Source organism: Idiotropiscis lumnitzeri, chromosome 3 (genome assembly GCF_059441095.1).
Source record: "Idiotropiscis lumnitzeri isolate Australia: NSW breed Sydney's pygmy pipehorse chromosome 3, RoL_Ilum_1.0, whole genome shotgun sequence".
Lineage (NCBI taxonomy): Eukaryota > Metazoa > Chordata > Actinopteri > Syngnathiformes > Syngnathidae > Idiotropiscis > Idiotropiscis lumnitzeri.
Genome location: NC_142393.1, coordinates 31,525,972 through 31,540,898, shown reverse-complemented (window position 1 = coordinate 31,540,898; position 14,927 = coordinate 31,525,972). Strand labels below are relative to the sequence as shown.

The 14,927-nt window shown below is 49.9% G+C and overlaps 1 protein-coding gene across 7 annotated transcripts in view; it reads left to right on the top strand.

Annotated features, from left to right (window-relative positions):
- sox1b (SRY-box transcription factor 1b) overlaps positions 1-14,927 on the top strand; it is a 74,966-nt gene that overhangs the window by 46,520 nt on the left and 13,519 nt on the right. For 6 of the 7 annotated variants that reach the window (XM_088289276.1, XM_088289272.1, XM_088289274.1 and 3 more), the window contains exon 1: positions 11,853-12,106. The exons of the other annotated variant lie outside the window; for it this stretch is intronic. The gene's annotated coding sequence lies outside the window, so the exon portion shown is untranslated. Of the gene's footprint in view, positions 1-11,852; positions 12,107-14,927 lie in introns of those variants that run through there. 7 annotated transcript variants of the gene reach the window in all.

The window sequence follows — 14,927 nt, the reverse complement described above, 5'->3', positions numbered from 1 at the left end:
AGCAGCGCCAACGTTTGCGAATGCGCCCTGAAAAAAATTCATCATAGATTGGTCATGAGTCCGGTCCGAACCATCGCGCGGTCCGGACCCGTCATTCGGTGATGCCTGCACTAGAGATTAATTCATTGTCTTTTTAACATAATTGGCCAATAAAACTGATTCCAATTCTAAAACTTGTTTATTTCCATGTTGTGACTGCTCAGTGTCGACACTTTGTCAAGTCATTAGCGTGCAATATCAGTCTCTGGGGGCTGATTTATCTTTTCCATCATCGTAAATACAGGCAAATGGCGTACTATAAATACCATATATATATACATTACACAATTCGTTCTGGGATAGTTGTAGTCTTCTGATTTGGTTGAATTTCCCAACAAGTATTTCTGCATGAAAAACAATGTGTGGGGGTTTGGGTTTGGGGGGGTCTGGCGAGTTTTCCTTTTCCTCTAGATTCCGGCAGTCTCCCGCCAGGCACGCCTCCGACCGGAGAGGGCGTCGGCTCCTGCGCACCTGCAGCTCATCATCAGCAATCACCGCGGGGTCTAAAGCTCAGCGCTGCCAGGAGCCAGACGCCGGATTATCCCGTGACCTACCTTGGTACCCGGCCCACGTCGACGTTCGCCTCGTGCACGTCTGCTCCTTGTGTTATGCAACCCGAGTTAACCTCTGTCTCTCCTCGCTCTCCCTCCAGCCGCCCAGCGCCTGCCCGAGCCCGATCCTCCGCCGCCAGCCGCCGAGCCCCGGAGCGCCGATCGCGCCTTGTTCGCCCGTACGCCGCCTGCCTGCCCTTCTCCGCTTCCGTCGGCTCGCCGCCGCCCTCACCTCCACGCCGCTCTCCTCGCCCGCGCTCCTCCCGCCACAGCGCCGGTCCACACCCAGCCCGTCGCCTCCGCTGCACCTCCGCTGGCGGGCACCTCTCCACCGCTGCGAGCGCTCCTGCACTGGCTCGCCGCTCTTCCACCTGCCCTCCTTCCCGGGTCTCCGAACCCGCTCCCCTTCCCCCGTTCCTTTCAATAAATCCTCCTCAACCATCCACGCTTGCTCTTGGGTCCAGTCTTCCTTCCACGCGGTTCTCAGAACCGCCACAGAATAATCCGGCCAGCACAATGGACCCAGCGAGCCCGGATTCCCTCCAGGAGGCCCTCTCCCACCAAGGCAGACAGCTGGGACGGCACGAGAGGATGATGCAGGAATTCATGGACTCCGTCCAGGCTCTCCACCACCAACTCGCGCTCCTCTCCAAACAGGTCAGCTCTCTCCCCTCTGCTTCCGGCCTTCCGGAGGGCACCTCCCCGGTCCCTTCTCCCCCTCCTCCGCCCGCCGTGTTTCCACTGAGCGGCAGGGAACCCCATGTTCCCACGCCGGAGCCATTTTCCGGTGATCTGGGCTCTTGTAGCCAGTTCATTTTGAGTACCTCGTTGGTGTTCGATCTCCAACCCCAAAGTTACCCGACCGATCGAGCTCGAATCGCCTACATGGTGAACCTGCTCCGCGGCCGCGCCGCGAAATGGGCTACTGCCTTGTGGGAGGCATCGGCGCCGGCGATGGCCTCCTACCCCGATTTCTGCCACGAGCTGCGGCGGGTGTTCGACCATCCCGTCAAGGCACGCGAGGCCACCCGCCGTTTGCTCGCACTCCGGCAGGGCTCCCGGTCCGCCGCCGACTTCTCGGTGGAGTTCTGCATCCTCGCCCACGAGTGCGGGTGGAATGAGCCCGCGCTCCGGGGAGTGTTCCTCAATGGTCTGACGGACCAGCTCAAGGACGAGCTGGCCGTCCGTGACGAGACCTCCTCCCTCGAAGACCTCATCGCCCTGGCCGTAAAGGTGGACAACCGTCTGCGGGAGCGGCAGTCTGATCGGACGCGAAGGTCGCCCCGACCAGCGGCACGCGCCGCCACGCCTCCCGCCGACTCCTGTCCTCGGCTTCCGGTCTCGCCTCCCGTCGGTCAGGAGGAGCCCATGCAGCTGGGGAGGACCCGTCTGGATCCCCAGGAACGCCAGAGGCGCCTCTCGAGCCAGCTATGCCTCTATTGTGGCAACCCCGGTCACTACATCGCCGATTGCCACGTGAAGCCAAAAGAGGGGGGCTCGCCACTGACCAGGAGCCCCGCGGCGAGCCATAACGTGTCAGCTACGGGCTCCTCTTCACGCATGTCCATCCCAGCCCGCCTCCTATGGCAAACCCAGTCCCTTTCGGTCACCGTCCTGGTGGACTCCGGAGCGGACGGTAACTTCCTAGACCTGGCTCTGGCTCGCCGGCTGGGTGTTCCCCTGGAGCCTCTCCCTTCCCCACGGCGCGTGGTGGCCCTTGATGGGCGCCTCATCTCCCAGGTCTGCCAGCAGACAGGACCCCTAACCCTTATTGTCTCCGGAAACCACCGGGAGACTATCCAGCTCCTCCTCATTCACTCGCCACAAGTTCCCCTGGTCCTGGGTTTCCCGTGGCTCCAGTTACACAACCCCACGATAGACTGGAGGAGATGCTCCATCACCGGGTGGAGCGAGCTTTGCCACTCACAGTGCCTGCTTTCCGCCGACCCGGTTCCCCGATCGGCCCCTCGCGCTCCGGCTCCACCTGACCTGGCGTCCGTGCCCCCAGACTACCATGACCTGGCCCAGGTCTTTTGTAAGGACCTCGCCCGCACCCTTCCTCCCCATCGGCCCTATGACTGCGCCATAGACCTCCTTCCCGGGGCCCCGCTACCCAGCTCCCGGCTGTACAACATTTCCCGTCCGGAGAAGGAGGCCCTCGAAACCTACATCCGCGACTCCCTGGCGGCCGGTCTTATTCGGCCCTCCTCCTCGCCCCTGGGAGCGGGGTTCTTCTTTGTCAAGAAGAAGGACTCCTCCCTTCGCCCTTGCATTGACTTCAAGGCCCTCAACGGCATCACCGTCAAGAATAAGACCTCACTGCCCCTCATAGACCCCTCGTTCGAGCCCCTCTGCGAAGCCCAGGTCTTCTCCAAGCTCGATCTCCGGAACGCTTACCATTTGGTCCGCATCCGCGAGGGCGACGAATGGAAGACGGCCTTCAACACCCCCCTCGGACATTTTGAATATCTCGTCATGCCTTTCGGCCTCACCAACGCCCCCGCCGTTTTCCAAGCCCTAATGACTGACATTCTCCGGGACATGTTAAACCGCTTCGTCTTCATTTACCTGGACGACATCCTCATCTTCTCCCGATCCCTCGAAGACCATCGCCGCCACGTCCGTTCCGTACTCCAGCGCCTTCTGGAGAACCGCCTATTTGTTAAACCTGAGAAATGTGAGTTCCACGTACCTGCGATCCATTTCTTGGGCTACATCATCGCCCGGGGTCAGCTCCAGCCGGACCCCGCCAAGATCCAGGCGGTGGTGAATTGGCCCACTCCCACCACCCGTAAGGAGCTCCAACGCTTCCTGGGGTTCGCCAACTTCTACCGACGCTTCATCCGTAATTACAGCAAGGTCGCCAGCCCCCTCACGGCACTCACCTCCACCCTTACCCCCTTTCAGTGGACTCCAGCAGCGGCCCAAGCTTTTGGGCACCTCAAGGAAGCCTTCACCAGCGCCCCGGTCCTCAGACACCCCGATCCCGCACTCCAGTTCATTGTGGAGGTGGATGCCTCCGACACGGGGGCAGGAGCCGTCCTCTCCCAGCGGGATCCCGACACCCACAAAACTCATCCGTGCGCCTTCTTCTCCCGACGCCTGTCCCCCGCGGAGAAGAATTACGACGTCGGCAATCGAGAACTGCTGGCAGTCGTCTGGGTCCTCCAGGAGTGGCGGCACTGGCTGGAGGGTACCGCTGTCCCCTTTCTCGTTTGGCCTACTTGCAGTCCGCCAAGCGGATGAACCCCCACCAAGCCCGTTGGCACCTCTTCTTGAGCCGATTCAACTTTACCCTTTCCTTCCGCCCCGGGTCGAACAACGGCAAGGCGGACGCCCTATCCCGGATGTTCGCTCCACCTGCCAGTCCAGAGACCACACAGACCATTCTCCCTTCCTCCTGTCTCCTGGGGGCGGCCTCCTGGGAGATCGAGCGTACGGTTCGCGAAGCGCAGAAGACCCAACCTGATCCCCGACCTGACCCCTCGGATCTCCTCTTCGTCCCCGATGCCGTACGCTCCCAGGTGCTCCAGTGGGGGCACTCTTCCTCGCTCACCTGCCACCCAGGCGTCACGCGTACCCTTCGCTTTCTCCAAGAGCACTTCTGGTGGCCCAGCATGGCTAAGGACACACGAGAATTCGTGCTGGCCTGCTCGGTGTGCGCCCGAGGTAAGGCCTCACACTCGGCCCCGGCAGGTCTTCTCCACCCCCTGCCTATCCCGAGCCGCCCCTGGTCCCACATCGCTGTGGACTTCGTCACGGGCCTTCCTCCATCCAACGGATATACAGTCATCCTCACTATCATCGACCGCTTCTCCAAAAGCGTTCACTTCGTTCCCCTTCCCAAGCTACCCACCGCCTTGGAGACGGCCACGCTCCTGACCCAGCACGTCTTCCGGCTCCACGGCCTTCCGCAAGACATCGTTTCCGACCGGGGTCCCCAGTTTTCATCCCAGGTATGGAAGGAATTCTGTAAGGCAGTGGGCGCCACAGCCAGCCTCTCGTCAGGTTACCACCCTCAGACCAACGGGCAGACCGAGCGGGCCAATCAGGATCTGGAGGCAGCGCTGCGGTGCGTGGTGGCCCGGAACCCCGAGACGTGGAGCGAGGTCCTCCCGTGGATCGAGTACGCCCACAATTCCCTCTCCTGCGCCTCGACAGGTATGTCCCCATTCATGGCATGTCTTGGCTACCAGCCCCCCCTCTTTGCAGAGCAGGAGCGCGCGGTGGCGGTTCCCTCTGTTGAGGAACACATCCATCGGGCCAAGGGAGTCTGGGCGGAGGTGAAAGCTTCCCTCACCCGCTCGGCGCAACGTAACAAGCGGCTGGCGGACCGTCGTCGAACCCCGGCCCCAGACTACCAGCCCGGTCAACAAGTCTGGCTCTCGACCCGCGACCTTCCCCTCCAAAACGATTCACGGAAGCTGTCCCCGCGATACATTGGTCCCTTCCCCGTCACCAAGATCATTAACCCCTGTTCCGTCAGGCTCAAGCTCCCCGATTCCCTCAAGATCCACCCCACCTTTCACGTTTCTCTCCTCAAGCCTGTGTCTTCCAGCGTCCTAAGCCCTCCGACCATCTCCCCTCCACCCCCCCTGATGATCGACGACCACCCAGCCTTCACTGTCTCCAAGGTGTTGGACGTTAGACGTCGGGGGAGGGGTTTTCAGTTCCTCGTAGACTGGGAGGGTTACGGTCCGGAGGAACGTTCATGGATCTCCCGCAAGCTCTTCATAGACGACTCCCCGATCCGGGAGTTTTACGCCTTACACCCAGACAAGCCGGGAAGGACGCCAGGAGGCGTCCGTTGGGGGGGGGGGGGGGGGTACTGTGGGGGTTCGGGTTTGGGGGGGCCTGGCGAGTTTTCCTTTTCCTCTAGATTCCGGCAGTCTCCCGCCAGGCACGCCTCCGACCGGAGAGGGCGTCGGCTCCTGCGCACCTGCAGCTCATCATCAGCAATCACCGCGGGGTCTAAAGCTCAGCGCTGCCAGGAGCCAGACGCCGGATTATCCCGTGACCTACCTTGGTACCCGGCCCACGTCGATGTTCGCCTCGTGCACGTCTGCTCCTTGTGTTATGCAACCCGAGTTAACCTCTGTCTCTCCTCGCTCTCCCTCCAGCCGCCCAGCGCCTGCCCGAGCCCGATCCTCCGCCGCCAGCCGCCGAGCCCCGGAGCGCCGATCGCGCCTTGTTCGCACGTACGCCGCCTGCCTGCCCTTCTCCGCTTCCGTCGGCTCGCCGCCGCCCTCACCTCCACGCCGCTCTCCTCGCCCGCGCTCCTCCCGCCACAGCGCCGGTCCACACCCAGCCCGTCGCCTCCGCTGCACCTCCGCTGGCGGGCACCTCTCCACCGCTGCGAGCGCTCCTGCACTGGCTCGCCGCTCTTCCACCTGCCCTCCTTCCCGGGTCTCCGAACCCGCTCCCCTTCCCCCGTTCCTTTCAATAAATCCTCCTCAACCATCCACGCTTGCTCTTGGGTCCAGTCTTCCTTCCACGCGGTTCTCAGAACCGCCACACAATGGCTATGCAATACAAATGATCTGCTTCAGGCTCAATCTGTCTCCCTCATAATCTTTTTGTTAAACATGTGATTAAATCAAATTATTTGTTTTAAGTAATTTTTTATTATTGAGCCACTGACTGACACCGACTCAACTTTCTGGAGTTCCATGCAACAGTAATTAAGTCACAAAGCAGTAATTAATATGAACACATCTGAATCTGACATGCATGACAAACATATCCTATGTAAGGTTGAGACTCTTTACTGCAGTGGTCTTTGCTCACTTCTTGAATCAAGTTGAATTTGGAGCCATCAGTGCATTCTTCCCACTCTCTCCTATGCACTGTTTCCATGCCGCATTTGTGATCACGCCATTGTCGCCGTGTCACCACTTTTATCTCGTCACCCGGAGCAACCTCTCCATCTTATTGTCCTGCCACCGCTCTTTGTCTCTTTGTTGCTCTGATGAGGGTCACAAGGTCAGCCGGGGAGGGGGCTTGTCATTAGCTGGGTGTGTGTATAGATGTGTGCAGGTGAAGTGCGTACATGTGTAGGCCTATACAAGATAACAACAGTCTCTAATGATCAGTGTGAGGAGATGGGCGAAAATGAGAAGAATGGTTCAATAAATCAGCGATTTGGTTCATATTTCACAATCTCACTTTTGTGGTCATCGTTTTCGGTTCGGTACACTCAGACTTTTGGGAAAATTAATTGTCTTGTATAGTTTGGTAAAAACTGAAGAAATGAAAACAGTAAATATTCTCACACAATTTTTTATAAATGATTAATATTATTGTTGCTATTGTGTTATTATTTTGATATTTTTATTAATCAGAAACATGTCAAGACATGCCAGTGGTATATACTGATAGGCAGAAAAATTAAATCCATTGGACGGCAAAAGGTACAATAAACCCACCAGACAGGCGGTGGGTGGGTGTAGTTGTCCTTCTCAAATCTGCAGTAAAACATGTACAGATCGTCAGGCAGTCTCTTATTGGATGGTCGCTTGCAGTTAGTAATAGATTCAGGCCATTCCACACGGACACAGAGTCATTAGCAGAAAACTCTTTTCTCAGCCTTTCTGCATAGTTTCTCTTCGCGATGTTAATTTCCTTTGTCAACTGGTGTCGGGGCCGTTTGTACAGTGCCCTGTCTGCTCTCCTAATATTTGCATCTATTGCTTTTCGAAGTTGGCTGAGTTTGGCAGTGGATTGTTCTTGCCAAACGAGTGGAAGGTCACACAAGTCCTTGCTGAAACTGATATATGATGTTACAGTGTCGGTAAGTGCAATCTCAACATTCCTGTAAAGCAGGGGTGTCAAACCCGCGGCCCGCGGGCTTGCGGCCCCCGCCTTATTATGAAAGTTTAATGTTCGTGCGGCCCGCGAATTTGATATGTAGTTATAAAGCTTTAACTACAGTGTAATTAAAGCTTTATAACTACAGAAGTAGGCCTACTCATCCCAGAACTATGGTTTATGCTTAGGATCTCTGCTATTTTGATTTGATTGACAGGAGACCCATGCGCGAACAGGATGTGCAGTCTGACGGAGCTTTGCATCAGCACTAGCACAGACGGGACTAATTATAAAATGTAGGATTACCTGGTCACAGTGGATAAAATTGAACCGCGGATTATTGTTGGGCACATCTTCAGCTTTAAAACGAGGGTAGGATTGTAATTTTTTTTCGATGTTTTAGTAGGGGTTTGATTGATGAATGTTCCACTCATGTTCAGGACAATTCATGATCAGAAGAAGATTAAAGAACTGTTAATACAGACATTTGACTCATTATTATTATTATTATTATTTATTACTGATTAATTTTCTTATTAATTCCTTATTTATTTTCTTATTAATTCCTTATTTATTTTTAAATCTTATTTTGTGTTAAAAAATAAAAATAAAGACATTTGAGAAGATTAGATTTTTTAAAATTTTTTTCTTGGGGAAAACCTCATGCGGCCCAGCCTCACCCAGAGTCTGCCTCTAGTGGCCCCCAGGTAAATTTAGTTTGAGACCCCTGCTGTAAAGCCAGCTTTGCCTCGTAGGTGCATCTATTTTCACTTTTAACAGCCGGTTTTGTACATTTCAGTCTTTGCCTGTCTTTCTGTGTTGTGTAGCAATGGTCCAGAGTTTTGCCTTCCCCGGTGAAATAATCAAAGTACTGCTCGTATCTTGGTAGTTAATGGTTTAGTTGTGCTCTATTAAAATCACCTAGGATGATCAAAGGTGATTCTGGGTGCTTTAGCTTGAGTTTGTTTACTTGGTCAGCCAGCGTTTGTTGCCTCAAGTTAGCATTAGCTTGTGGTGGGATGTAAACGCCGGTGAATACAAAGGATGAGAGCTCACGTGGTGAGTAGAAAGACTTACAGTTTAGAAATAGCGACTCCAAGTACAGGCTGCAGCCCCGTGAAAAGTGAGTGAAAATCTCTCGTTGAAAAACATCCCGCTACCTTTTGACTTCCATGTTTGTGCCGTGACATGGTCCGCTTGGTGAAGATGGAAACTGGATAGGTGATCGTTGAGCCATGTTTTGGCGAAGCACAGCACGATAGTGCGTTAGTTTGGTCCATGTGAATAGAAGTTCAACCATCATGTTTGGCAGAGAACATAGGCCGGCGAGATTAATCGCCGGGAGCGGTGTTCAAAATCCCCGCTATCTGAGTTTGGCTCACACGCCGGCTCGCCTCCTCCTCCTCTTCCTGCGGCGTCTCCACGCTCCATTGTCTCATGCAAGCAAGCGGCATAGAGTTGTCAGAAACATTTCAGTCCCACAGCCCTCGATGACATGTGGCTCATATTCTTTGTTTTTCACTGATCACCACACAACACGTGTGTCTGTTGTTTCTATATATTTGTATTTTTTTATACACACACACACATATATATACATATATATATATATATATATATATATATATATATATATATATATATATATATATATATATATATATATATATATATATATATATATATATACAGCATGATGATAGTAACACATGCAAAGACATTTCCAGTGTGTTTTTTGCAGACATTCTGTCCTGCCTTCTTTTGCTTTCCATGCTGACTGGCGCTTCTCTCGTGGGTGCTGTGTCTACCAACAGCAGCAGCAAAAACGCTGACACTGGTCCAGTCATAAACAAACACCATCCAGTAGCGTCCCACCTGCCTGCCAGTTTTTCTACACTTCTGCTGTTCACTCACACAAGGTCACAAAAATAATCCATCCATCCATTTTCTCAAACACTTGACTGCATTTGGGCTGCAGATGAGTTTGTGCTTATCACGAGTGACTTCAATGAGAGTTGGGGTACACTCTGCATAAAAAAATGATGCAGTACAATATCAAAATGTTCTCATTAGTTTGAACTGAGATAAAAGAACCAGACTCCATGTTTTGAGACTGTCGTCAATATTGTGTGTACAACTTTGCATGCATTTATTTAATGTCCAGGCTGGTTCAAGAGGCTATTACCGCCACCAGGCTAGTTGCCCTGAGTGTGTGTATTTACATCCATGTGTAGGCGTCGTGTGCGTGTGTCGATGCCACTATTTGTACAGCTTCGCCTGCTCTCTTAAGGTTGCCTCATCTCAGTACATTTGTGTGGATGTGTTTGCAAGAGGGACCAGAATCCCTAGCAAACAAGTCTTCTCCTAGCTGGAGTGGGATGGATGAATGGCTTGACAGTCAGGACGTTTACATGCACTCAGGGAAATCCAACAACTTCATTAAAACAAGTGAAAGTAGACTGTCAATCCGAGTAAGTGCCAGATCTTTAATTTTTTGAGGTCACAGATGTTAGTTCACATCTCTGTTCTGATTCTTCGCAAATGATTCAAAGGGTTGAGGACTCTTGGGTTCTTCCACAACAAACTAAAACCAAGCGTGCCTTTTTGGCCCTTGCCAGGGCCTAGCCAGCCTATAACCTCCTTAAGCAACTGTTTAGGGCCCCCCAGCCAGACCCACCTTTACCATTGGGCTTACCTGTGCTGAAGCCCGTGGGAGAACAGTTGTCGAAGGCCTATCAGAATTGAAAATAAAACAACAATATGTTGATTTTCCTGTCGATCACATTCCATTCTTGACATGAGTTGAGAGACGCACGGGTGAGTGCGTGCAACGCCCTGGCCGTAATTATAGTGTCTCAAAAGTCATAATGGTTTTTTATTATTCTGCCACTTGTTGAACTTTCTGTCAGTCACTTAACGGCTGCAGCAGTTCATGATGAAGCCCGCTCCAGGCGACCAAGCTTAATGCCAAAGCGCCTATCGAAAGGCATTAAAGCCCACATTATTCTGCCATTTGTTTATTCAACAGTCAATCATATCATCGGAGAATCAGTGGACCTTAGCCTGTGTGCATTTCTTTTTGCAGCCACGCTGACAGAACCGTACGGACAGCAGGCAAAGGACTGGAGAGTTGTGATAAAATTAGCATTCATCAATCAAATTTCTGTCCAAATGAATTCACATCTCACTTTGGTCACATAGTTTGTTATATCAGTGTAATATCGGTAAATGAGCTTTCACTTGTCTAGCGCATACACTTGGTACTCATAGTACCTAACACCGATTCCTCATTCAGCTTGGTTGTCGGTCGAACCCCCAACCACTTGTTTTAGAGACGATCAATCACTCCACCACTGATCTATGACGCCACTATATATATATATATATATTTACTGTATGATTATTGTGCATCTATCCATCCATGTGTGGGCGGAGTGTGTGACACCATAGTGGCAGAGTTGAGGGCTCCCAGCTTTTCTCAACTTTACAAATGTACAACAAAACATAACAGAACAAATGTAACTTTAGTGTTTTAATTATATATCCCACTTGAAAAATGTGCCTACTTTGCTAAGTTGGAGATCCAACCTCAGTATGAGGGGTGATTAAAATTCTGATCCAGGTATAAAAATCTTGTGTAACTTCAATACATCAGTTGTCGTAGCACAACTCTTATGTAGCCTGAATATCCTCAGTTATACCAGAAATTGTTGTCACATATGTGGCGAAAAGTCGAGGGCACAAAAATTATCATCATAAATCTGAGGGAGACGTGTCCCAACACCCCCAAGCCTACACTGTCCCCAATGCCGTCTGAGCCCATGTCTTCTCCAAATCATTGCCACATAAAAGTAAGCACTGAAATGTTAGAAGAAGAATTAATCTTCATAGTAAAGTGAGCACTATTCTGCACAAACCGTTGACAGATGCACAAACTACCCACCACACAGACAAGACAGAGCCGTGGTGCCATAAACTGTTGTGATAACGTCGCACTTGTTCCATTCCTCGTTGCGTCTGAATAGGGAAGGCATAAAAGGCCTTTTCTCCACCCCGCCATGCCAGGCAACTCCCAGCGGCCTCTTTGTTGACACAGCCGCCACAATGGTAGCTAAAGGCCTCCCATTATGAGGCTAAACCCAGGCCCGGTCGCTGCCCTGGAGGGTTATCCAGTGCACAGCGGACAACACTGCCCAAAAGCCCCTTCAATATCAGCTTGCATGTATAAGACTAAACCCCCGACCCCCAGCCGCATTGTTCAGCATTATTCTGCCCCAACAATAGGAAATCACACTTTGAAAGTCATTTTCAAAAAGGGAGAAGCCAATCAAAATTTATTGTTTCTCTTTGGCTGAGCGGCCTGCCCCTCCCAAATGCCTGGGTTTCATTCACGGCCATTATACAGACAAATTAAATAAAAGCGAGTTGGGGGTCCGAGGAGGGCTGAGAGTTTCGCTGACATTCGCCAGTGGCATTCAGGCTCAGGAAGATCTCTTTCGAGCAACAGGAGAGGGAAGCATGGAAAGATGCTGACGCAAATAACACTGCTTAGCCTCTCTTATTGCAGCTGCCCACAACTTAAATTACAGCTGTGAAGATACAGATGGAAACTTGGTGGAATTAGCGCTTTGCCCTTTTCTATAATTTTTTTTCTGCCATGCTCCAGCAGGTGATAACTGCAGGATGGAGGCCTGCTGAGAAGAAGGGAGGTATGCTGCTACTCCTGACATACAGAGGCCATGTGTGTGTGTTTATCAGGCATGCTTGAAATTTCTTTAATGATTCGATCTCGTATTTAAATTTTGGTGCATTGTTTGCGCTGCGTCTGCTTTTGCAAAGAACAGTCAAACACAAGGACCAAAAGAACATTTGGACATTAGCTGGAAAATCAAATGTTCAACTGCTGTTAGGACATTTAATGTTTCAGAGTAGCTTGTGCTTTTTGAAATTAGTCAATCCCATAATAGGAGTTTGCATCTTTTGTACAATTGAATGATTGTTTCATCACTAATTTGCCTAAACACTACATGTGCCTGGATTTGATTTTCCTCCTTGTGTGTGTTCAGCGTTGATCAAGCCAGTGATCGCATCTGTTGTCAAATAAGCAGTCCAGTGACATGTTCGATTGGTGTGGCAAAGTACACGTGAGACGGAGTGAGGGAGTGAGGGTGCAAAATATGATGAGATGGAAAAAAGGGCAGTTGGAGGGCTGCTGCTCTTTGAAAGCAAGAGAGCTTGACCCCATTTAGGATGAGCGAGAGAACTCTGTAGCGACTCAGGGAAGTGGGGGCTGGGGGCTCCTCGGTACTGCACTTAAAGGCCCTCTGCAGGAAGTCCTCATTCTTCCTCCTCTTCAACAGCAGCAGCAGCAGCAGCAAAATGCCTAATTTAGCATGTGGGAGAAAGGGAAGGAGCGAGTGAGGTGGGGGGAGTGAGAGAATGACCCCCATCCTCTTTTAAGCAGGGGGGGGTGTAACATGAAAACTCAGAGGTAAATGTCAGTAATAATGCAAAAATTGGTGTATTTTCTCATTTATTTATGTGTGCAAACCTTGTAATCCACTCACTGAGTGACATTTGACAGGAGAAGCTTTGTGACTGATTTTTGTCTCACAATATGATGGATGTAACAAACGCCAATCCTCACAGTATTTCTAAAACCTGAAATGATTATTGACGTTTTGAACGAATTAAAGAAGAAACGATATATATATTCCAGGGACTGTTGATACAAAGCTACAGCAGTCCACATACAAATAAAAAGAACAATGAAAGCCATACTGGTAGCATTCGTCATAAAGGTCACCATATGCCTCCTTATAGTGCAGGAGAACTACTTGAATTTTGAAAGGGTAATAATGAATGTGTTTGTACTAAATTACAGAAGAAGGATAAAGCTATTTTAATGATAATGATTAACCTCTACGAAACAACGCCTCTCATCCGTTTTAAATTTGCTGCTACGCCAACCATGTCACTTTTTTGTAAACCAAAACAATTCAACAATTCTTCAAAAAACATATGTGTTTCGTATTTATTTAATTATTTATTTATTCATTGTTATCAATTTGCTGTAACACTTGAATTTCAGGATCAATCAAAAGCTATCTTGTAATTATAAAAATGCATTGAGGACGTTGTTTAAATGTTTTCCAAAACATTTTCATGTTTTAATGTAATGCAATTAGAAGGGCCAGTCCAATTGATGGGTGATATATGCCCGTGGCTCTCAAGATTAACGTGAATTTCTGTTTTCCCCCCAAACACTAAATCTGATTATACATATATTGAATTACTCGAAATGTGTGTTGGGCAATCTCAGGCAATTTTTGAAATGTCATTGTTTTTATTGAACTGAACCTCTTCATTTGCCTAAAAATACTGAAAGAGTGAATTCACAAATTAAATATAGCCACAGGGAATTGATGTTAACGGAACGTTGAGACTATACACAAATAAATTCAACAAAAAATATATATTCAACGTAACAGTAACAAAAACAGGAAACGTTAGTAAATAAGATTATTGTAGGATTTCACAGAAATCTTGGTTGACAGTTCCACAGCTGTCGACATGTCAATATACTTGCCAGATGCGCAGACTTTTTTGCTCGGCCACGGCTGCCATTGGAAGCTGGCTCTCTTGTATACTTCTCAGGGCTCACAGATCACAATGATATTGTCAGCCCTATCCAAACTACGGCCTGGGGGCCATTTGCGGCCTGCCATCTATTTTTCATCAACCCACGGCACATACTAAAAATCACATTTGACACGGTACACAAACCTTGTCAAGAAAACAAAATAGGAGATGGTTCGAGTGAAATGAGAGGGTGTTCGAAAATTGGTGACACTACTAAACACTGGTGAATGAAGATCATTCAAATTTTGAAGCAAAAATAGTTTCTTCCACTTTATGCTTTGTCGCACTGTCCAATTTTCTTCACATTATTGATACTCAAGTAGGTGTTTTAAAAATGCTCATCTTACTATAGTTTGCTCTTGTTTTGGTTTTGAATGTGCTGATGGGATTCAGTTGCTATTCGTGCAGGCTGGGGTCCTAGTCCAGTATTAAAAGCCATGGGTCTCCAAGTTATGACATGGGGTATTTGCAAAGGAAGAGGTCACACAGAAGGGTTTAAAAAAAAAACACTTTTTTTTAACTTCAACACCAGTAGACACTTTATTCCTCCTCAAATAATGCCAAACAGCAATTTACACAGTAGCGACCAAGAACGTCTCAGTCTCTTATCACATGAGGCAAATTTGCCGACGAGCTTCACCACGCAGCAGTGCAGCCTTTGGAAAACAATTTCTTACGTGTTCGAGAGATGCAGGGGATACACGGTCTTATTATTTATAAGTCATGAGGGGATGTCATTCCATGGCTGTATTTATGGCGTTTGTCCCTATCAGGCGAAGAAGCTTCAAACGTCATCCACAGTGTCCGGCACCCATTTAACCCAGACCTCGTGCACTGCATTCACTATACAGTATATGGAAACGCACAGCCAGAAATGCTCAACTTGCA